The sequence below is a fragment of the Octopus bimaculoides genome, chromosome 2 (genome assembly GCF_001194135.2).
Source record: "Octopus bimaculoides isolate UCB-OBI-ISO-001 chromosome 2, ASM119413v2, whole genome shotgun sequence".
NCBI lineage: Eukaryota > Metazoa > Mollusca > Cephalopoda > Octopoda > Octopodidae > Octopus > Octopus bimaculoides.
In genome coordinates this window covers 126,396,320-126,410,822 of record NC_068982.1, presented here as the reverse complement: position 1 = coordinate 126,410,822, position 14,503 = coordinate 126,396,320, and the positions used below count along the sequence as shown (strand labels likewise).

General features: G+C 35.4%; 1 protein-coding gene across 3 annotated transcripts in view; it reads left to right on the top strand.

Moving 5' to 3' along the window:
• The window catches only part of LOC106871219 (cysteine/serine-rich nuclear protein 3), a 186,535-nt gene that overhangs the window by 36,220 nt on the left and 135,812 nt on the right, over positions 1–14,503 (top strand). For 2 of the 3 annotated variants that reach the window (XM_014917567.2, XM_014917570.2), the window contains exon 2: positions 5,328–5,400. The gene's annotated coding sequence lies outside the window, so the exon portion shown is untranslated. The remainder of the gene's footprint in view (positions 1–5,327; positions 5,401–14,503) is intronic. The other variant, XM_014917568.2, reaches the window with a different exon arrangement.

The window sequence follows — 14,503 nt, the reverse complement described above, 5'->3', positions numbered from 1 at the left end:
AAAATGCCACTTTTTAAAAATATTTTTTTGGGTGTTTTAATTAATTTACATTACATGCTTCGGTTTTTTTGAAAAACCTTATCAAAAATGAGTATAAAATATGTGAGAAGAGAAGAGAGCTATTAATAAAAATAAAATTGAAATTAAAATTAAGAATGACATTCATAGTTTACTGTTATTTCTTGCATGTGCACGTGGCCCTTTCGTTCCCTTATGAAGGCATGGTAATTCCAGACTCCAGTTGTCTGTTGTGGTATGGTTTCTATGGCTGGATGCCCTTCTAATGCCAACCACTTTACAGAGTGTCAGTATTGATAGCACAAATTATAGAAAAAGATACTCTCAGAGCGTCCATGTATTTTGAAGAGAATCTTACTGAGCTAGCAAGATTAAAATGAGACACAAGGAAAGAAAAGTCCATTGATATTAAAAATCCTTTCAAATGTTCAACTTAGATACATACACCCACACATGAGTTGCAATCTTGTAAGAGTAGGCTTATGCAAATATGAAAATTTGCATATAGCTATAACATTGTTATGAGTTTTCTTTCTGCTACTAATCAATAAATCTCGATTAGGATTGGGAACTGAAAATATTGGGCAGTCTTTTGTACCAAGTTTATGTCTCTGAATTTATGGTCTTGGAACTCGATGACCTTATGGCCCACAATTCAGCATATTGCATCACGACATTGTCAACTCCATTTAACATGAAATATAAAGGTTTTGTCATTAAATATAGCAATTTTCTTGCTCCCTTTCTTCTCATTAATTGTGTTAACAAGTCTCTGAGATGCATAGTTTTTAATGTTCTAAATGAGTTAGTCTAGTGTGACCCCCCCCCCCCTCACTATTATTATTGTTATATTCTCTGGAATATGTGAAGTAGTGAATAAAGTATTGTATTGATAGTTCATTTTAATGCATGCTGTCCTAAGCATAGTATTATGTCAAATGTATATAGTGACTCTTCTTTTTACTTTCTTTCAAAAAACGTAAACATCTCATACCAACAGGGGTTTTGGGGTACTTGTGCTTATTTGCTTTCAATGTATTCCTAAGCAGTTTGTCTGCAGAGTTTACATAACTGTATAGAAGAGATTAGTTTTTCTGGCACTTGTTATATGATGCCACAGGTATAGAAGAATTGTATATGCTGCTGTCTTGGCTGATTTCCAAGATTTTCATAGATGTATTCTTAGGAAGTCTATGAGTTTCTGCCAGATAACTTCTACCTTCATACATTGTTGAATGTTTGAACTATTTTTCTCAGTGAAGGAAATATAACTAAGTATTGGCTTATATCTTTCACTGACTGACAGTACTTTATTAGTAAGTCTGTGCAAGTACTCATAAAGCTGTCAATCCTTTTAAGGAGCAAATGAATGCAATACTTTGCTGTTTATTTTGAACTTTGGTAGAACCTAGTCTGCTTGATCAGTTTTGCATAACTAATCCATCATAGATATTTTCCCTCTTACGTATCTACTTTTTAGGCTGTAGAATTAACCCTTTTCATCTATTTTGTGATTTTAGTGATTTTATTTTTTGAGAGATCTCACTTTGGTTCTTTGTTGCTTTTGTTTGTAACTAATCCTTGTCTAAGGTAGAGAGCTGACGGAATCATAAGTGTGCCGGACAAAACACTTTGTAGTATTTCTTCTGTCTCTACATTCTGAGTTCAAATCCTGCCAAGATCCACTTTGTATTTCTTCCTTTCAGTTAAGCAGGAGGAGTAATGTAATCAACTAGCCCCCTTCTTTCAAAGATTTCAGGCTTTGTGCCTATAATAGGAAGAATTTATCCCTATCACTCTTGACCCATGAGCAATGCTTTTGTATGTTTCTACCCATCACATTCAACGTCCTGTGTAACGTGAGTAAGTTTTATTTTTAACTGCTTTAGAACTCTGATTACAGGGGGGGAAAAAAAGGAAAAATGAAAAAAAATAGAAAAACAATTATTTTTAAAATAGTATTTTCTTGTCTAGACTGTTTTATTTGGAAGCTTACTTGGTTCTTTTTAATTTAAACTTAAAATTACGAAACTGGCTGTTGCAGTTTGTTCATCAGCAGCAATCCGCTATGGTATTTCCCAAATACATTAAATGCTTGAAGCATTGTTTGTATTTATTGATTAGAAATTGATACAATTATGTTAAAAGGAGGAGAATAAAAGTAAAATAAAATAAATGTTGAAGAAATTTTAGGATCATTGGATATTTTCAAATTTTTACTAATATTAGCATATTTTTCTCTTAAGATACGTAAACAGATTTTTAGGATTTGAAAATTGCTTGTAGTTCTATTCAAAAGTGAAAGTGCCAAATCTAGATAGCTGAATTTGCTTTTCTTTCTTAAACTTTTATTTATTAGAAAGATACTATTTCATTTTTAAACAAAGAAAGAATTTGGTACTATTTTAAAATTTCTTTTTAGGAAATAGAGACTAATACCATTGTTATGAAGCTGCATAACTTTATATGGCTGTAATTGTTGTAGTTAATTTGTTATATAAATTTATGAAGTGAAATGTTGCTTCTTTGGCTGAAAATACTGTCTTTGATGATGTATGAGATTAAGCTTTTATAGGAAGGAAACTTACCATAATATATTTTGTAAGAACTGTTTCTAACACAGGCACAATGCCACAGATTTGGTGGAAGTAGTTAATTGATTAATCCTTTTGATACCAGCCTGCCTGAGACCACCCTTGGTTCTTTTATATAAGTTCCTTGTTTAAAAGTGATTTAATCTAAAGCTGTCCATTAAAATTCCATCCGAGGTATTTTACTAAATTCTTCTGTTTTTTAAAAATAATTGATAAAAATGGTGGCAGTGTTGTTTCTATAGAAATATGGGTTCCAAAGGGATTAAATTGATCTCACTACTTGACTGGTACTTTATCAACCCTGTAAAGATGAAAATAAAGTTCACCTGACAGGATTCGAGTGCAGAAAGAACCGGAACATATACCACATGGCATTTTAGTTTGATACTCAAATGATTTTACCAATTCAAGATACTTTTGTAATAACACAATGTTGTAAATTTTTAAACAACAGAATTGTTTATTTATCATTGATTCTGTGCTAAGTACATTTGGATACCAATAACATATAAATCTTCTCATGGAATATAGACAGAGCCCATAAACGTTTAGCATCCAGATTACTCTGTCAAATGTAACGCTTATTTATTCACATTGTTTTCATTTAATCAGGCATTATCTCACAGTTTTAAGATTTGAATGATGTCATCATCATCATCATCATTTAGCATCTGCTTTTCATGTTGGCATGGGTTAGACGGTTTGACTGGAACTGGTAAGTTGGAGAGCTGTACCAGGCTCCAGTCTGATTTTGGCTTGGTTTCTACTGCTGGATGCCCTTCAAAATGGCATTGTATGGTGGATATGAAAGGCCAGATATGGCTGGTTTAGATGCTGAAGGGTTAAATTCTCTCCATGTAACTGTCATGCTTTGGGTGGTAAGAAGTTTGGTTCCCAGCCACATGGTTCTGGGTTCAGTCACACTGCGTGACACCTTGGACAAGTGTTCTATAATAGTCTCAGGCCAACTAAAGCCTTGTGAGTAGATTTGGTAGATCGAAACTGAAAGAAGCCTGTTGCATATATGTATGTGTGCATGTGCCTATGTTTGTCCACCACCATTGCATGATCACTTAAGATGTTGTGCTTATGTCCCATTAATTTAGTGGTTCGGCAAAAGGCCCCAATAGAATAAGTACTAGGCTTATAAAAAAATAAGTACTGGAGTTGAATCATTTGACTGGAATTCTTTAAGGCAGTGCCCCAGCATGGCCACAGTTTAATGACTCAAATGAGCAAAAGAGTGATAATCAATCCTTATTTGTTTAATTACTGTCATTCCATAGCCATTCTAAGTTTTCATGTTGTTGCCAACATCACAATATTTCATTATTTCACAAATTTTTATTTCTCATTGTGAAAGCTGAAAGAGAATATCTAAATATGTAGCCAATGCATTTACTATTTAAGCATCGAACTCTGGAATTTAACTATTTCATCATCATCATCCAGTATTTTAAATCCGGGTTTTGTCCCTGTTAACAGGGGTAGCTGGATCTACTTCAATACCTTAGCAACTGAGGCAGGCAGGTGCAGCCCACCTCAACCTTTGGGCTGGCTGGTTGGTGCCCATTCTCCCTTGCTATCATGAGGCTTTTTTGGAGCTGGATTTTCTACAGGAAGCATGCCCTTGCTTACCCCGAACCTCAGTTTCTAGACATGAGTGGTCCCGAGACCAAGGCCTCTACCACGATTTTTAAGAAATGTGGTGGAAAACTAGCTCAGGAAGGCAGGGACATTATTCCTTGAGAACCCTTTTGGAGCCACGCTACCTATTTCATTATTAATATACATTTTCCGAAATCTAAACAACTATCAATCTGTAATTTGTTCTAGTTAAGTCACAAGCATAGCCACACAGTCAAGAAGTTCACTTTGTCACCAACATGGTTTATGGTTTGCTCTCACTGCATCGCTCTCTGGACTGGTCACTTCTACTATGGCCTTAGGCTGACCAATGCTTAGTGAGTGGAATCGCTAGATGGAAGCTATAAGCTCATTGTGCTTCTGTGTTTATATCTATATGTGCATGTGTAATTTGTGTATTTTTACTTGTCTTTCATTATCTTATTCCTTTTGAAATACACTGCATTTATTTCAATTATTTTGAAAATAATGATGAATTTAGTAACTGTCTTTACTAAGATGGTTTTTGGATCATGAAATTGACATGAAATTTTAATGGAAGATTTTAATTTCAATCACTTAAAATCGGGGAATCTGCATCCTATAACCAAAAGTGGTTTCAGGCATTTTGGTATCAAAAGATGTCACCCATACATGTATGTAAATTGCTTACAATTTTCTGTGAAAACATGTCTGGCCATTGAGCTTGTCATTATGCAGTGTGAAGATCACACACACACACACACCACTCACACACATGACAGATTTCTGTCAGTTTCCATCTATTAAATTGGCTACCGAGGCTTTGGTTGGCTCTTAGCTATAGAAGAAGTGACTTGTGCAAGGCCCCATGCAGTGGGACACCGAACCAGAAACCATGTAGTTGGGAAGCAAACTTGTTAATCACAAAGCTGTATCTACATCTGTCATGTAGGAATCTGATATTTTTGTAGAATTGTCTGTTGCTTAGACTACACATATTTTTTCCCAAACCACCGGACATGTATATTTTGATATCACAGGCTTACACCCCTATTTTAAAAAATTTAATAGTATTAATTTAATCTCAGTATTTTATTTTTATTTCAGGTGCCATGCTTGAGAAAAATTAAACTTCATAAATTGCTTTCCAAGAATGGATAATAAACAAAGCATTAGGTTGGTGCGTATTTTCTTTATATTTTTATTTTTCTACATTAGATATTGCAAAAGAAAAAAAAAGTAATGTAAAATAACCAAGCCCTATAATAATTTGATGGTAATTATACACAATATTTTTCTTTTTACTTCAGGTACTCCTCTAAGTATTTTAGAAATTTATATTTTAATGACTTGATGAATGAGCAAAAATATATACAACACCATTTGTTTCGCAGTTAGCTTAAATGTCAGGGCTGAGTACCGTCACAGTAATACTTGATAATCTAAATACATCTTATAGAGCAACCCTATAGGATTGTTTTTTAGTTACCTCTGCTTTCGCTAAGGCGGAGGTATTGTTTTTAGTCATGTTTGTTGGATTGTTTGTTTGTCCGTCGACAAGATATCTCTAGAACCGCTAGATTGATTTGGATGAAACTATCAGAGATGTTTGGCCTCGTGACTGACACAAACTGATTAGATTTTGAGATCAATACGGTACCAGACAAGGATTCTGGGTTATTTTTCCTGTTTTTTTGAGAGAGGTTGGGTTCATTTTTAGTATTCTCGTTTGTGAGAGCATTTGAGTTTATTTCAGATATTCTCATTTTAAAAATCATCTCTGGCTAATCGTTGAGAGGATGTTGGTGTTGCCTTGGTGTGGAGGTTTGCGCTCTCTGGGTGCTCTTGTTTGTTATTGAATTCAGATAGTTTTCTTTGCTGTATTATTTTAGTTATTTTGCCCTGTACTTCCTAAATTTCTCAATACTTAAGGATGCAGTTGTGACTGTATAGTAAAATAGTTGTGTGTTTAGAAGTTTGCTTCTCAAACACATGGTTTTGAGTTCAGTTTCAGTGCGTGATACCTGGAAGTAATACAGCCACAGGTTGACCAAAGCTTTGTGGGTGAATTTGGTTGAAGAGCACGTGATAGTGTCACCATCATGCAAGCAGTGTCCTTTGTTTCCTATTTGTCTAGTTATGGGGAAATTTTACCTTATTTAGAAACAAGTGAGGGTTGGTGACAGGAAGGGCATCCAGTATGTACGTGGGTTAATTTGTTGGACTGAAATTCTTCCAGGCAGTGCTACAACATCTCCACAATCTAAATGACTGCAAAAAAGTCAAAGGAAACACACTTTTTATGTTGCCTAACTGTATATGCTATGTATACATTGTGTTACATATTTTATGGTTTAATGTCTGCATTATCTTCATGTTATTTTAAAATTTTTACTGAGAAAAATGGGAGGTCAAGATTCATTTTTTTCTATGATCTAAGTGAAGTGCAGTAATTTCAACCAGAATGAAAAAGTCTCATCGTAGCATAGACTGAGTTCACTGAGAACTTACCTGATTTATGATCCTCACTGTAAATACTTGTGTGTGTAATTATGTATCCTGTTCATACACAGGCACATGCACATGGTTTGGTAATTGACTACATTAGTGTAAATTGGATAAGAAAAAGAGAGAAAATAAAAATAAGGCATATGTTGGTATGCATGGAAAGAAGTTGAAAGTAATGTTAAAGGTAGTGGCCATTTACTGAAGGAGAAAATGTTATGTCTGTAATGTGTATTTGTATATTTGTATACAATTTTAATAGCATTTTCATCCATTTATTTCATTACTTTCATCCTTTAAGCATCTGCTTTCTTTTAAAGTTGTTTGCATTGCTCTCTTTCGAACCTTGCATTTTTCATCCATAAAATGACAGGACACTGACCTTAGAAAAAATGTGAAGGAAGCATTAAAAAGAAAATATTCTATGAAAGTGAGCTGTATTATACTCATTTGCTCTGTATTTGATTTAACATTTTGAAAGTTTCATCATCTACTTGATTGATGTAGTTAAAGTTGATGTTTTTTGGACTTGTTCTGTGATTGATTGCAGAATTTTAAAAATGAAAATTTCTTGGAAGTTGTCTTTTTGAAATTAACTTGTCTGTTTTTTTTGTTGTTTTTTTTTCTTTCTTTCTTTTCCAACTTTTGGAGTACATTCTTTTAATTTCCCTTCAACTTATATTTAGGGCCAGAAAAATATCTGACATACCATCCATTTAAATTTGTAAACCAAAATGCAGTATCCATATCTTAATGTCAAAAGCAGTGAGCTGGCAGAATTAACACACTTGGCAAAATGCTGAGCAGTATTTCATCTGAGTTCAGATTCCGCCGAGGTTGACTTTGCCTTTTGCCTTTTCGGGGTACTTTAAAATAAGTGCCAGTTGATTACTAGAGGTCAATGTAATCAACTTATTCCTTCCTCAAAATTGTTGGTCTTGTGCAAAAATTTGAAACCAATATCTAAATGTCAATGTAAATTGTAGTTTGTTTATTCAGTCATACATCTGGGTTTGGTTTTGTTTGTTCCACCCTGACTCCATTCAGACAGGTGAGAGTATTTTACTGCGATAGTTTTACAGCTGAATGCACTGCTGTGGGTTCAGTCCCACTATGTGGAATTTTGAGTGTGTGTCTTCTATAAGCTCTGACCTGATCACAGCTTTGTTTGTGTGTGTGTCTTTGTCTCGACATCATGTGATATTTGTAAGTGAATGTCATTCATTCTCAATATTCTGTGAAAGCATGTTTGGTCATGAGGGAAATATTACTTAGTTTGGAAACAAGTAAAGGTTGGTGATAGGGAAGGGCATCCAGCTGGAGTAAATCTGCCTCAATAAACTTCATCTGACCCATGCAAGCAGGAAGAGTGGACATTAAAGCACTGATGATGGCAATGATGATGTTACCTTCCTGTTGCTAATCCTTAACTGTGTTTTCAAGAAACAGATCTCTGATTTCATACAAAGGTGCAAACCTAGTGAACAATTTGTTGTCAGGAGAAATAACTACAACATCTTGTAGCTTGTGATATTTGGTGAAACACATATTTAAACATAGGCATACGACAAGATTCTTTGAGATTCTGTCGACTGACTCCACTCATATGGCTTTGGTTGGCCCTAGGCTCTAGTAGCTACACCATGAGACTGAACCCCAATCTATGTGGTTAGAAAACAAACTGCTTAACCATACAGCCATGTATGCACCTCCAATTTATTTTATTTAAATTGAAAATTACCAAAATTATGTTTTATTTTGACATTTAATTTACTATCTGCCTGTGTTGTTTAGGAAAGAAAACTTATCCAATAGAATAGGTTCATATGTCAAATTCTTAAATCTGCTCCAGATATTTGTGTTTCTCAACAAATCAGTTAATTGATCTTTAGAGAATAGGTAGCAGATTTATCTAGAGATTATTGCCAACCATTGACTAATGTTCTATAAGTTGAATCAGATAGTGTTTGAAAGAAAATAATTTAAACGTGGTGAGTGCCAGAGAGAATAATTCTGGCAGTTTACTTTTAATATTAATGCTTAATAATGTGAAGGTAGCAAGCTGGCAGAATTGTTAGCATGCCCACAAAATGCTCAGTGGGATTCACAATGCAAGTTCAAATTCTACCAAGGCCAGTTTTGCCTTTCATCCTTTAAGGTCCAATAAACTAAGTAGCAGTTGAGCACTGGGGTCGATGTAATCGGGTTACCCCATCCCCAGAACTTGCTGGCCTTATGCCAAAATTTGAAACCAATATTAATGTAAAGGCCTGAACATTACACAAACTTACTGATTGGCCAAAATCTCAGATAGGATGTATAATAGATGCAACCAGTCCCAAAGATTAAAAAAAAAAAAAGAGCTAAGATTTTTGTATGTGATAATGTATGTGGTGTGTTTGAATATGTATGTAGGCGTGTAGATAAATGGTTAGGGTGTTAGTCATGTATTGGATTCTTGGACCAGGAAGCATGTTGTGTTTTTGAATAAGACAATTTTACATTGTTCTATTATGCTCAACTTAAATGAGTAACTGCAGGATACTGGTTGGCTCCTGTCACTGTCCTGCAGTCACATCTTGCTTGTTCCTTTGGGTCAAGTGTGTGAGGACCAAGTGCTTATCTATGTCTGCCCATGACTACATAAGCACCTAAAATAATTAGTAAAAGCATGGTACATGCTCCATGTTATGCTCACAAATGATGGCCATGTGGCAGTAATTTTTCACATGTATTTACATACGTGCATGTAGGTATTTATTACTATAACTCTGGGCTGACCAAAGCCTTCTTAGTGAATTTGATAATCAGAAATTGACATGCCCTTCTCATTGTATTTATGCACATATATGTATATGCATACGCTTTCTTGTGTATCTGCTTGTCTTCACAACACAGGCCAGTTGTAAACAAATGGTAACAATTGTTAGTTTTCAGTGAAAAACCTGCCTGCATTAGGAAAAAATATTATCTTGCTCAGAATCATGTGAGCATCTGGTTGTAATAAATATACCTCGATCATTTCGTCTGACCTATGCAAGTTTTAATATCCTAAAACAAATGTGAATACATACACTGTTATATATTCACTTTCGCTTATTATTAACTGCCTTAATCTTGCCAATGTCAGAGGGCCTGTGGAGGCCATGGATACAGCACCTTCCCACAGATGAAATCAATTAAAAAATAGTAACCAGAAGCTCTAAGCTTTGTTTACTGACCAATCTCTACTCTCTGGATTCAACCTCCTGTCTCATACAAGCAAATAGAATGTCAGTGGTCAGGTTGCACTAATAATGAATTCTATTATTACTAGATATTTACCAAGTAAAAGTAAATATAACCAAGTGTTTTTAATAGCTACAATGTTTCTAACGCAGTGATATTGTTTTGTGCGCGCGTGTGGTGGGAGTGTTTAGAAATTAGCTTTGAAATCATATAGTTGTGATTTCAGTCTCATTGTGCAGTTCTTTGGGCAGTTGTCATCTTTTAGGCCTAGGGTTACCAAAGTCTCTTGAGTGGATTTGGTTGGTGGAAACTGAAAAGAAAGTCCATGATGTGTGTGTGTGTGTGTGTGTGTGTCTTAACAAAACACATTTAGTGCTGTTCATCTGCAATCTTCTGTGGAAACATGCAGCTATTGTACTGTTTGTGGTTTAAGTACATGGGCAATTGTTACCTTGCTTGGAACCAGGTGAGGCATGACAACAAAAGAAGCATCTGGTCATAGAAAATCTGTTACAATATTTTTTTCCTGGCTCATGGAAAAGTGGATGTTAAAACAATGATAATGATATGTGTGTGTTTGTAGGTGCAGGCATGGCTGTATAGTTTAGCTGTTTGCTTCCCAATCACATAGTTTTGGATTCAGTCCCATGTGGCATCTTGGGCAAGTGTCCTCTACTTATTGTCCTGGGCCAACCAAAGCTTTGTATGTGGATTTAGTAAACTGAAACTGAAAGAAGTCTGTCATGCTTGTGTGTGTGTCCCCCTTAGTCTTGATATCACATGAGAATTATAAATAAGTGTCACTGAGATGTCAGTCATGCAGGTAGCCATATACGGAATAGAGGTTAGCAATTTAAGTTAGCAAATAGATGAGCTGATATCTACAGTCTGTTTTATAATTTGGGAAGAAAGCATAAATAAGTTGTAGGCTGGATTAAGAGCAACTTGTGTTGTGATTGGTTGGCTTAGGTTGAACACAGTTGTATTATGATTGATTGTCAATTAGTGAGGAGTGGTTAGTTATGTAGTGGGTGTGGTTAAACTTTAAGGAATGGCTATAGTAGCCGATAAAAAATTTATTGGCAACTGTAATTGTACTAACGAGTAAATTGATAGGGGTCATACAAGTTTTTAACCACTTCTCTCTACTAATTTGATCCACCTCATTAATGCAAACAGGTGCCTATGTAATCTCTACATAAATAGAAAAGGATGGAATGTACCAGTTGGTTCCACTCCTAGCTGGGATACTTCTCAGGAACTGTATCCATATGGTATCTGCCTATGGAAACCTTATATATCATCATCATCATTTAGCATCCATTTTCCATGCTAGCATGGATTGGATAGTTGACAGGAGCATGTAAGCCGGAATGAGATTGTCACAATGAGATTTTCCTAAACTAGAAAACCCAGTTTGCATAAATAGCATATTATTGGCTGTTAGTTCATTTAATTATTAATTAAATGTTTTTTTTTTTTTGAGACTAATAATATTGTTGAATAAATTTGTTGTAATAATACAAATTCTTTTATATTCCATCATTATCATTATTTAACATCTATATTCCCTGCTGGCATGGGTTGGCTGATTTTAACAGGATCCTGCTTTGGTAAGGATTGTACTGCTGGATGCCCTTCCTAACAGTACCATTGCATTTATTAGAAGTTCTGATGTGCCCATTCCACAAGTATTCTTCATGTTGGACTGTCTAAATATGCTCAACACTTTACATGTATTTTACGTTTGTTCCAGAGTATTCTTTAGAGATAATTTCGTATGTTTTAACAACAATCATGCCACATGAGAAAACAGTACTATGGCAATACCTTTGGCAGCTGTTGATCATATGTGTAATACCTTCCACTGATCTATGGAGTTAACATTTTCTATCACATAATTGAGGTTTTAGGTACCTTTTATTCATCAGGTTTATAGAACCAGTCTGTTGCTCTTCCATTTCAGAAGCATAACATTGAAGACGTATGTCTGTATTTTCTCCGTGTTTGTGAGTTGTAGTGTTGTATTTTAACTGGCTACCTGCTCAATGGCAAGGGTTGTAAAGAAAGTAATTGAAAAATACTATCTTTGCTCTTTTCATCATCATCTTTACTCTTTACAGTCAATAAATTGTTAAATCTGAACACACTCGCATACACCCTTTTTCAGATTTAACAGTTTAATGATTGTGAAGATGTGTAGTTGTAGGCATAGCTGTACAGTTAAGAAGTGATTTTGAGTTCAACTCCACTGGCATGGCACCTTGGGCAAATGACTTCGATTATGGCACTAGGCCAACCAAGGCCATGTAACTAGATTTGATTGGCAGAAACTGAAAGGAGCCTGTTGTGTTGTGTGTTTGTGTGTACACACTGATGCTTGGGTTTGTGTGAGTTTTTTTTTCTTTTGATCTGAGCCAAAAATTAAATGTGTGACATTTTAAATTTGTTCTTATTTATATTTTTAAATTCCACCAGTGATATTTTGGTCCATTAGATACAATGTATCTTTATTGGTTGGTTTTATTGGCGCATCCCTGCCACATGGTTTTGGGTTCTCTCTCACTGCATGGGACTTTAAGCAAGTGTCTTTTACTATAGCTCTGGGTCGACCAAAGCCTTATAAATGGATTTGATAGGTGGAAACTAAAAGAAGCCCATTGTGTGTGTGTGGTTTACTGTGCCCTTGCCTTGACACTGTATGGTAGTTGTGAGCAAGTGGTGTCTATGAAAGCATGTTGGGTCATGGGGAAATTTATTTTACAGGGAAACAGGTGAGGGTTGGTGACAGGAAGTGCATTAAGTAGTAGAAAATCTGTCACAACAAATTCCGTCTGACCCATGCAAGCTTGGAAAGATGAACATTAGAATGAAAACAGTTTTATTCCAGACTGCTTTGTATATTACATCATTTATCATAAGAAAACAATATCCTTAGGACATCATCTTGTAGTTGACAGTTGTGTGCCCAGCTTCTTGAGTTTTAGCATTACATAACCTATACTCCTTGTCAGTTAATGCTTTGTCTTTTGCGTAGAAAGTGCTTCGTGGGAATTTCTTGGCTTTGGATTTTCTGAAGTAACTTTTGACTTGTTGATACTTCATACCAGATTTTTAGTGTTGTTTATTCCCATTGCAGCTTATTTTTTAGTTTCAATTACCAACACACAACTTTCTCAATGAACTGGCCTATTTTTTTTTTATTTGTCATATGTAGGATTTTCCCATGTTCCTTGGAGAGGTTGATATTAAATTTATATTTTAGGCCTCTTCTCAAGTTCATTAACAATCTCTCTCTTTCTCTCTCTCTCTCTCTCTCTGTATGTCTATATACATTCACACATATACATATATATACACATAGGCATAGGAGTGGCTGTGTGGTAAGTAGCTGGCTTACAAACCACATGGTTCTGGGTTCAGTCCCACTGTGTGGCACCTTGGGCAAGTGTCTTCTACTATAACCTCGGGCCAACCAAAGCATTGTGAGTGGATTTGGTAGACGGAAACTGAAAGAAGCCCTTCGTATATATGTATACATATATATATATGTATACATATATATATATGTATACATATATATATATATGTATGTGTGTGTATATGTTTGTGCGTCTGTGTCCCCCCCCCCAAAAAAAAAACATCGCTTGACAACCGATGCTGGTGTGTTTACGTCCCCGTAGGTTAGCGGTTCGGCAAAAGAGACGGATAGAATAAGTACTAGGCTTCCAAAGAATAAGTCCTGAGGTCGATTTGCTTGATTAAAGGCGGTGCTCCAGCATGGCCACGGTCAAATGTCTGAAACAAGTAAAAGAGAGATCATACACAGGCATGGTTTCTATTTTTATGTCACTCTGTGGCACCTAGGGTAAATATCTTCAGCTATAGCTTTAAGCTGATCCATTCTGTTGTGGAAGAAACTGTGCAAAAGGCCATCATATTTTGTGTGTGTGTGTGTGTGTACGCCTGCATTCTGTGTCTTTGTAAGAAACAGGGAAAAACTGATGTGATGTTGACATTCCCTGTTAATTTAACCTGCAGCTCTGCATTTTTGAAGCCAAGTGGAATATAAAAAAGAAAAACCCATACTTGAGTATGGGTTAGAGGCAGGAATGGTATCAGACTGAAACATTGTCTCAAAGATAAGCATTCTATGCATGGTGGTGGTGGTGGTGGTGGTGGTGGGTATCAACCAAATAATATAACCAACATGCTGAAGGATTTAAAAGCATGGCAACATCAGAGGTGTCTTAATTCTTCACTCGAAGACTTTGTTCCGAGTACATTTACAACATCTGGATTGTGGTGAAAAGGCATGGAAGATTGCATGAGAGAACAACATTGTAAAAGCCAGTAAACATGCTTGCTTTTTTTTTTATGTAGGCTTCATGTGTTTACGATTTGATCAGATATCCACCTGTCTCATTTTAGTAATCAAGGTTTAACTGTATATGGCTATGTTAGTGTGTGTGTGTGTACGTATGCATGTAAGTGCATGTGTATATATGCATGTTTTATATATATATATATATATATATATATATATATAT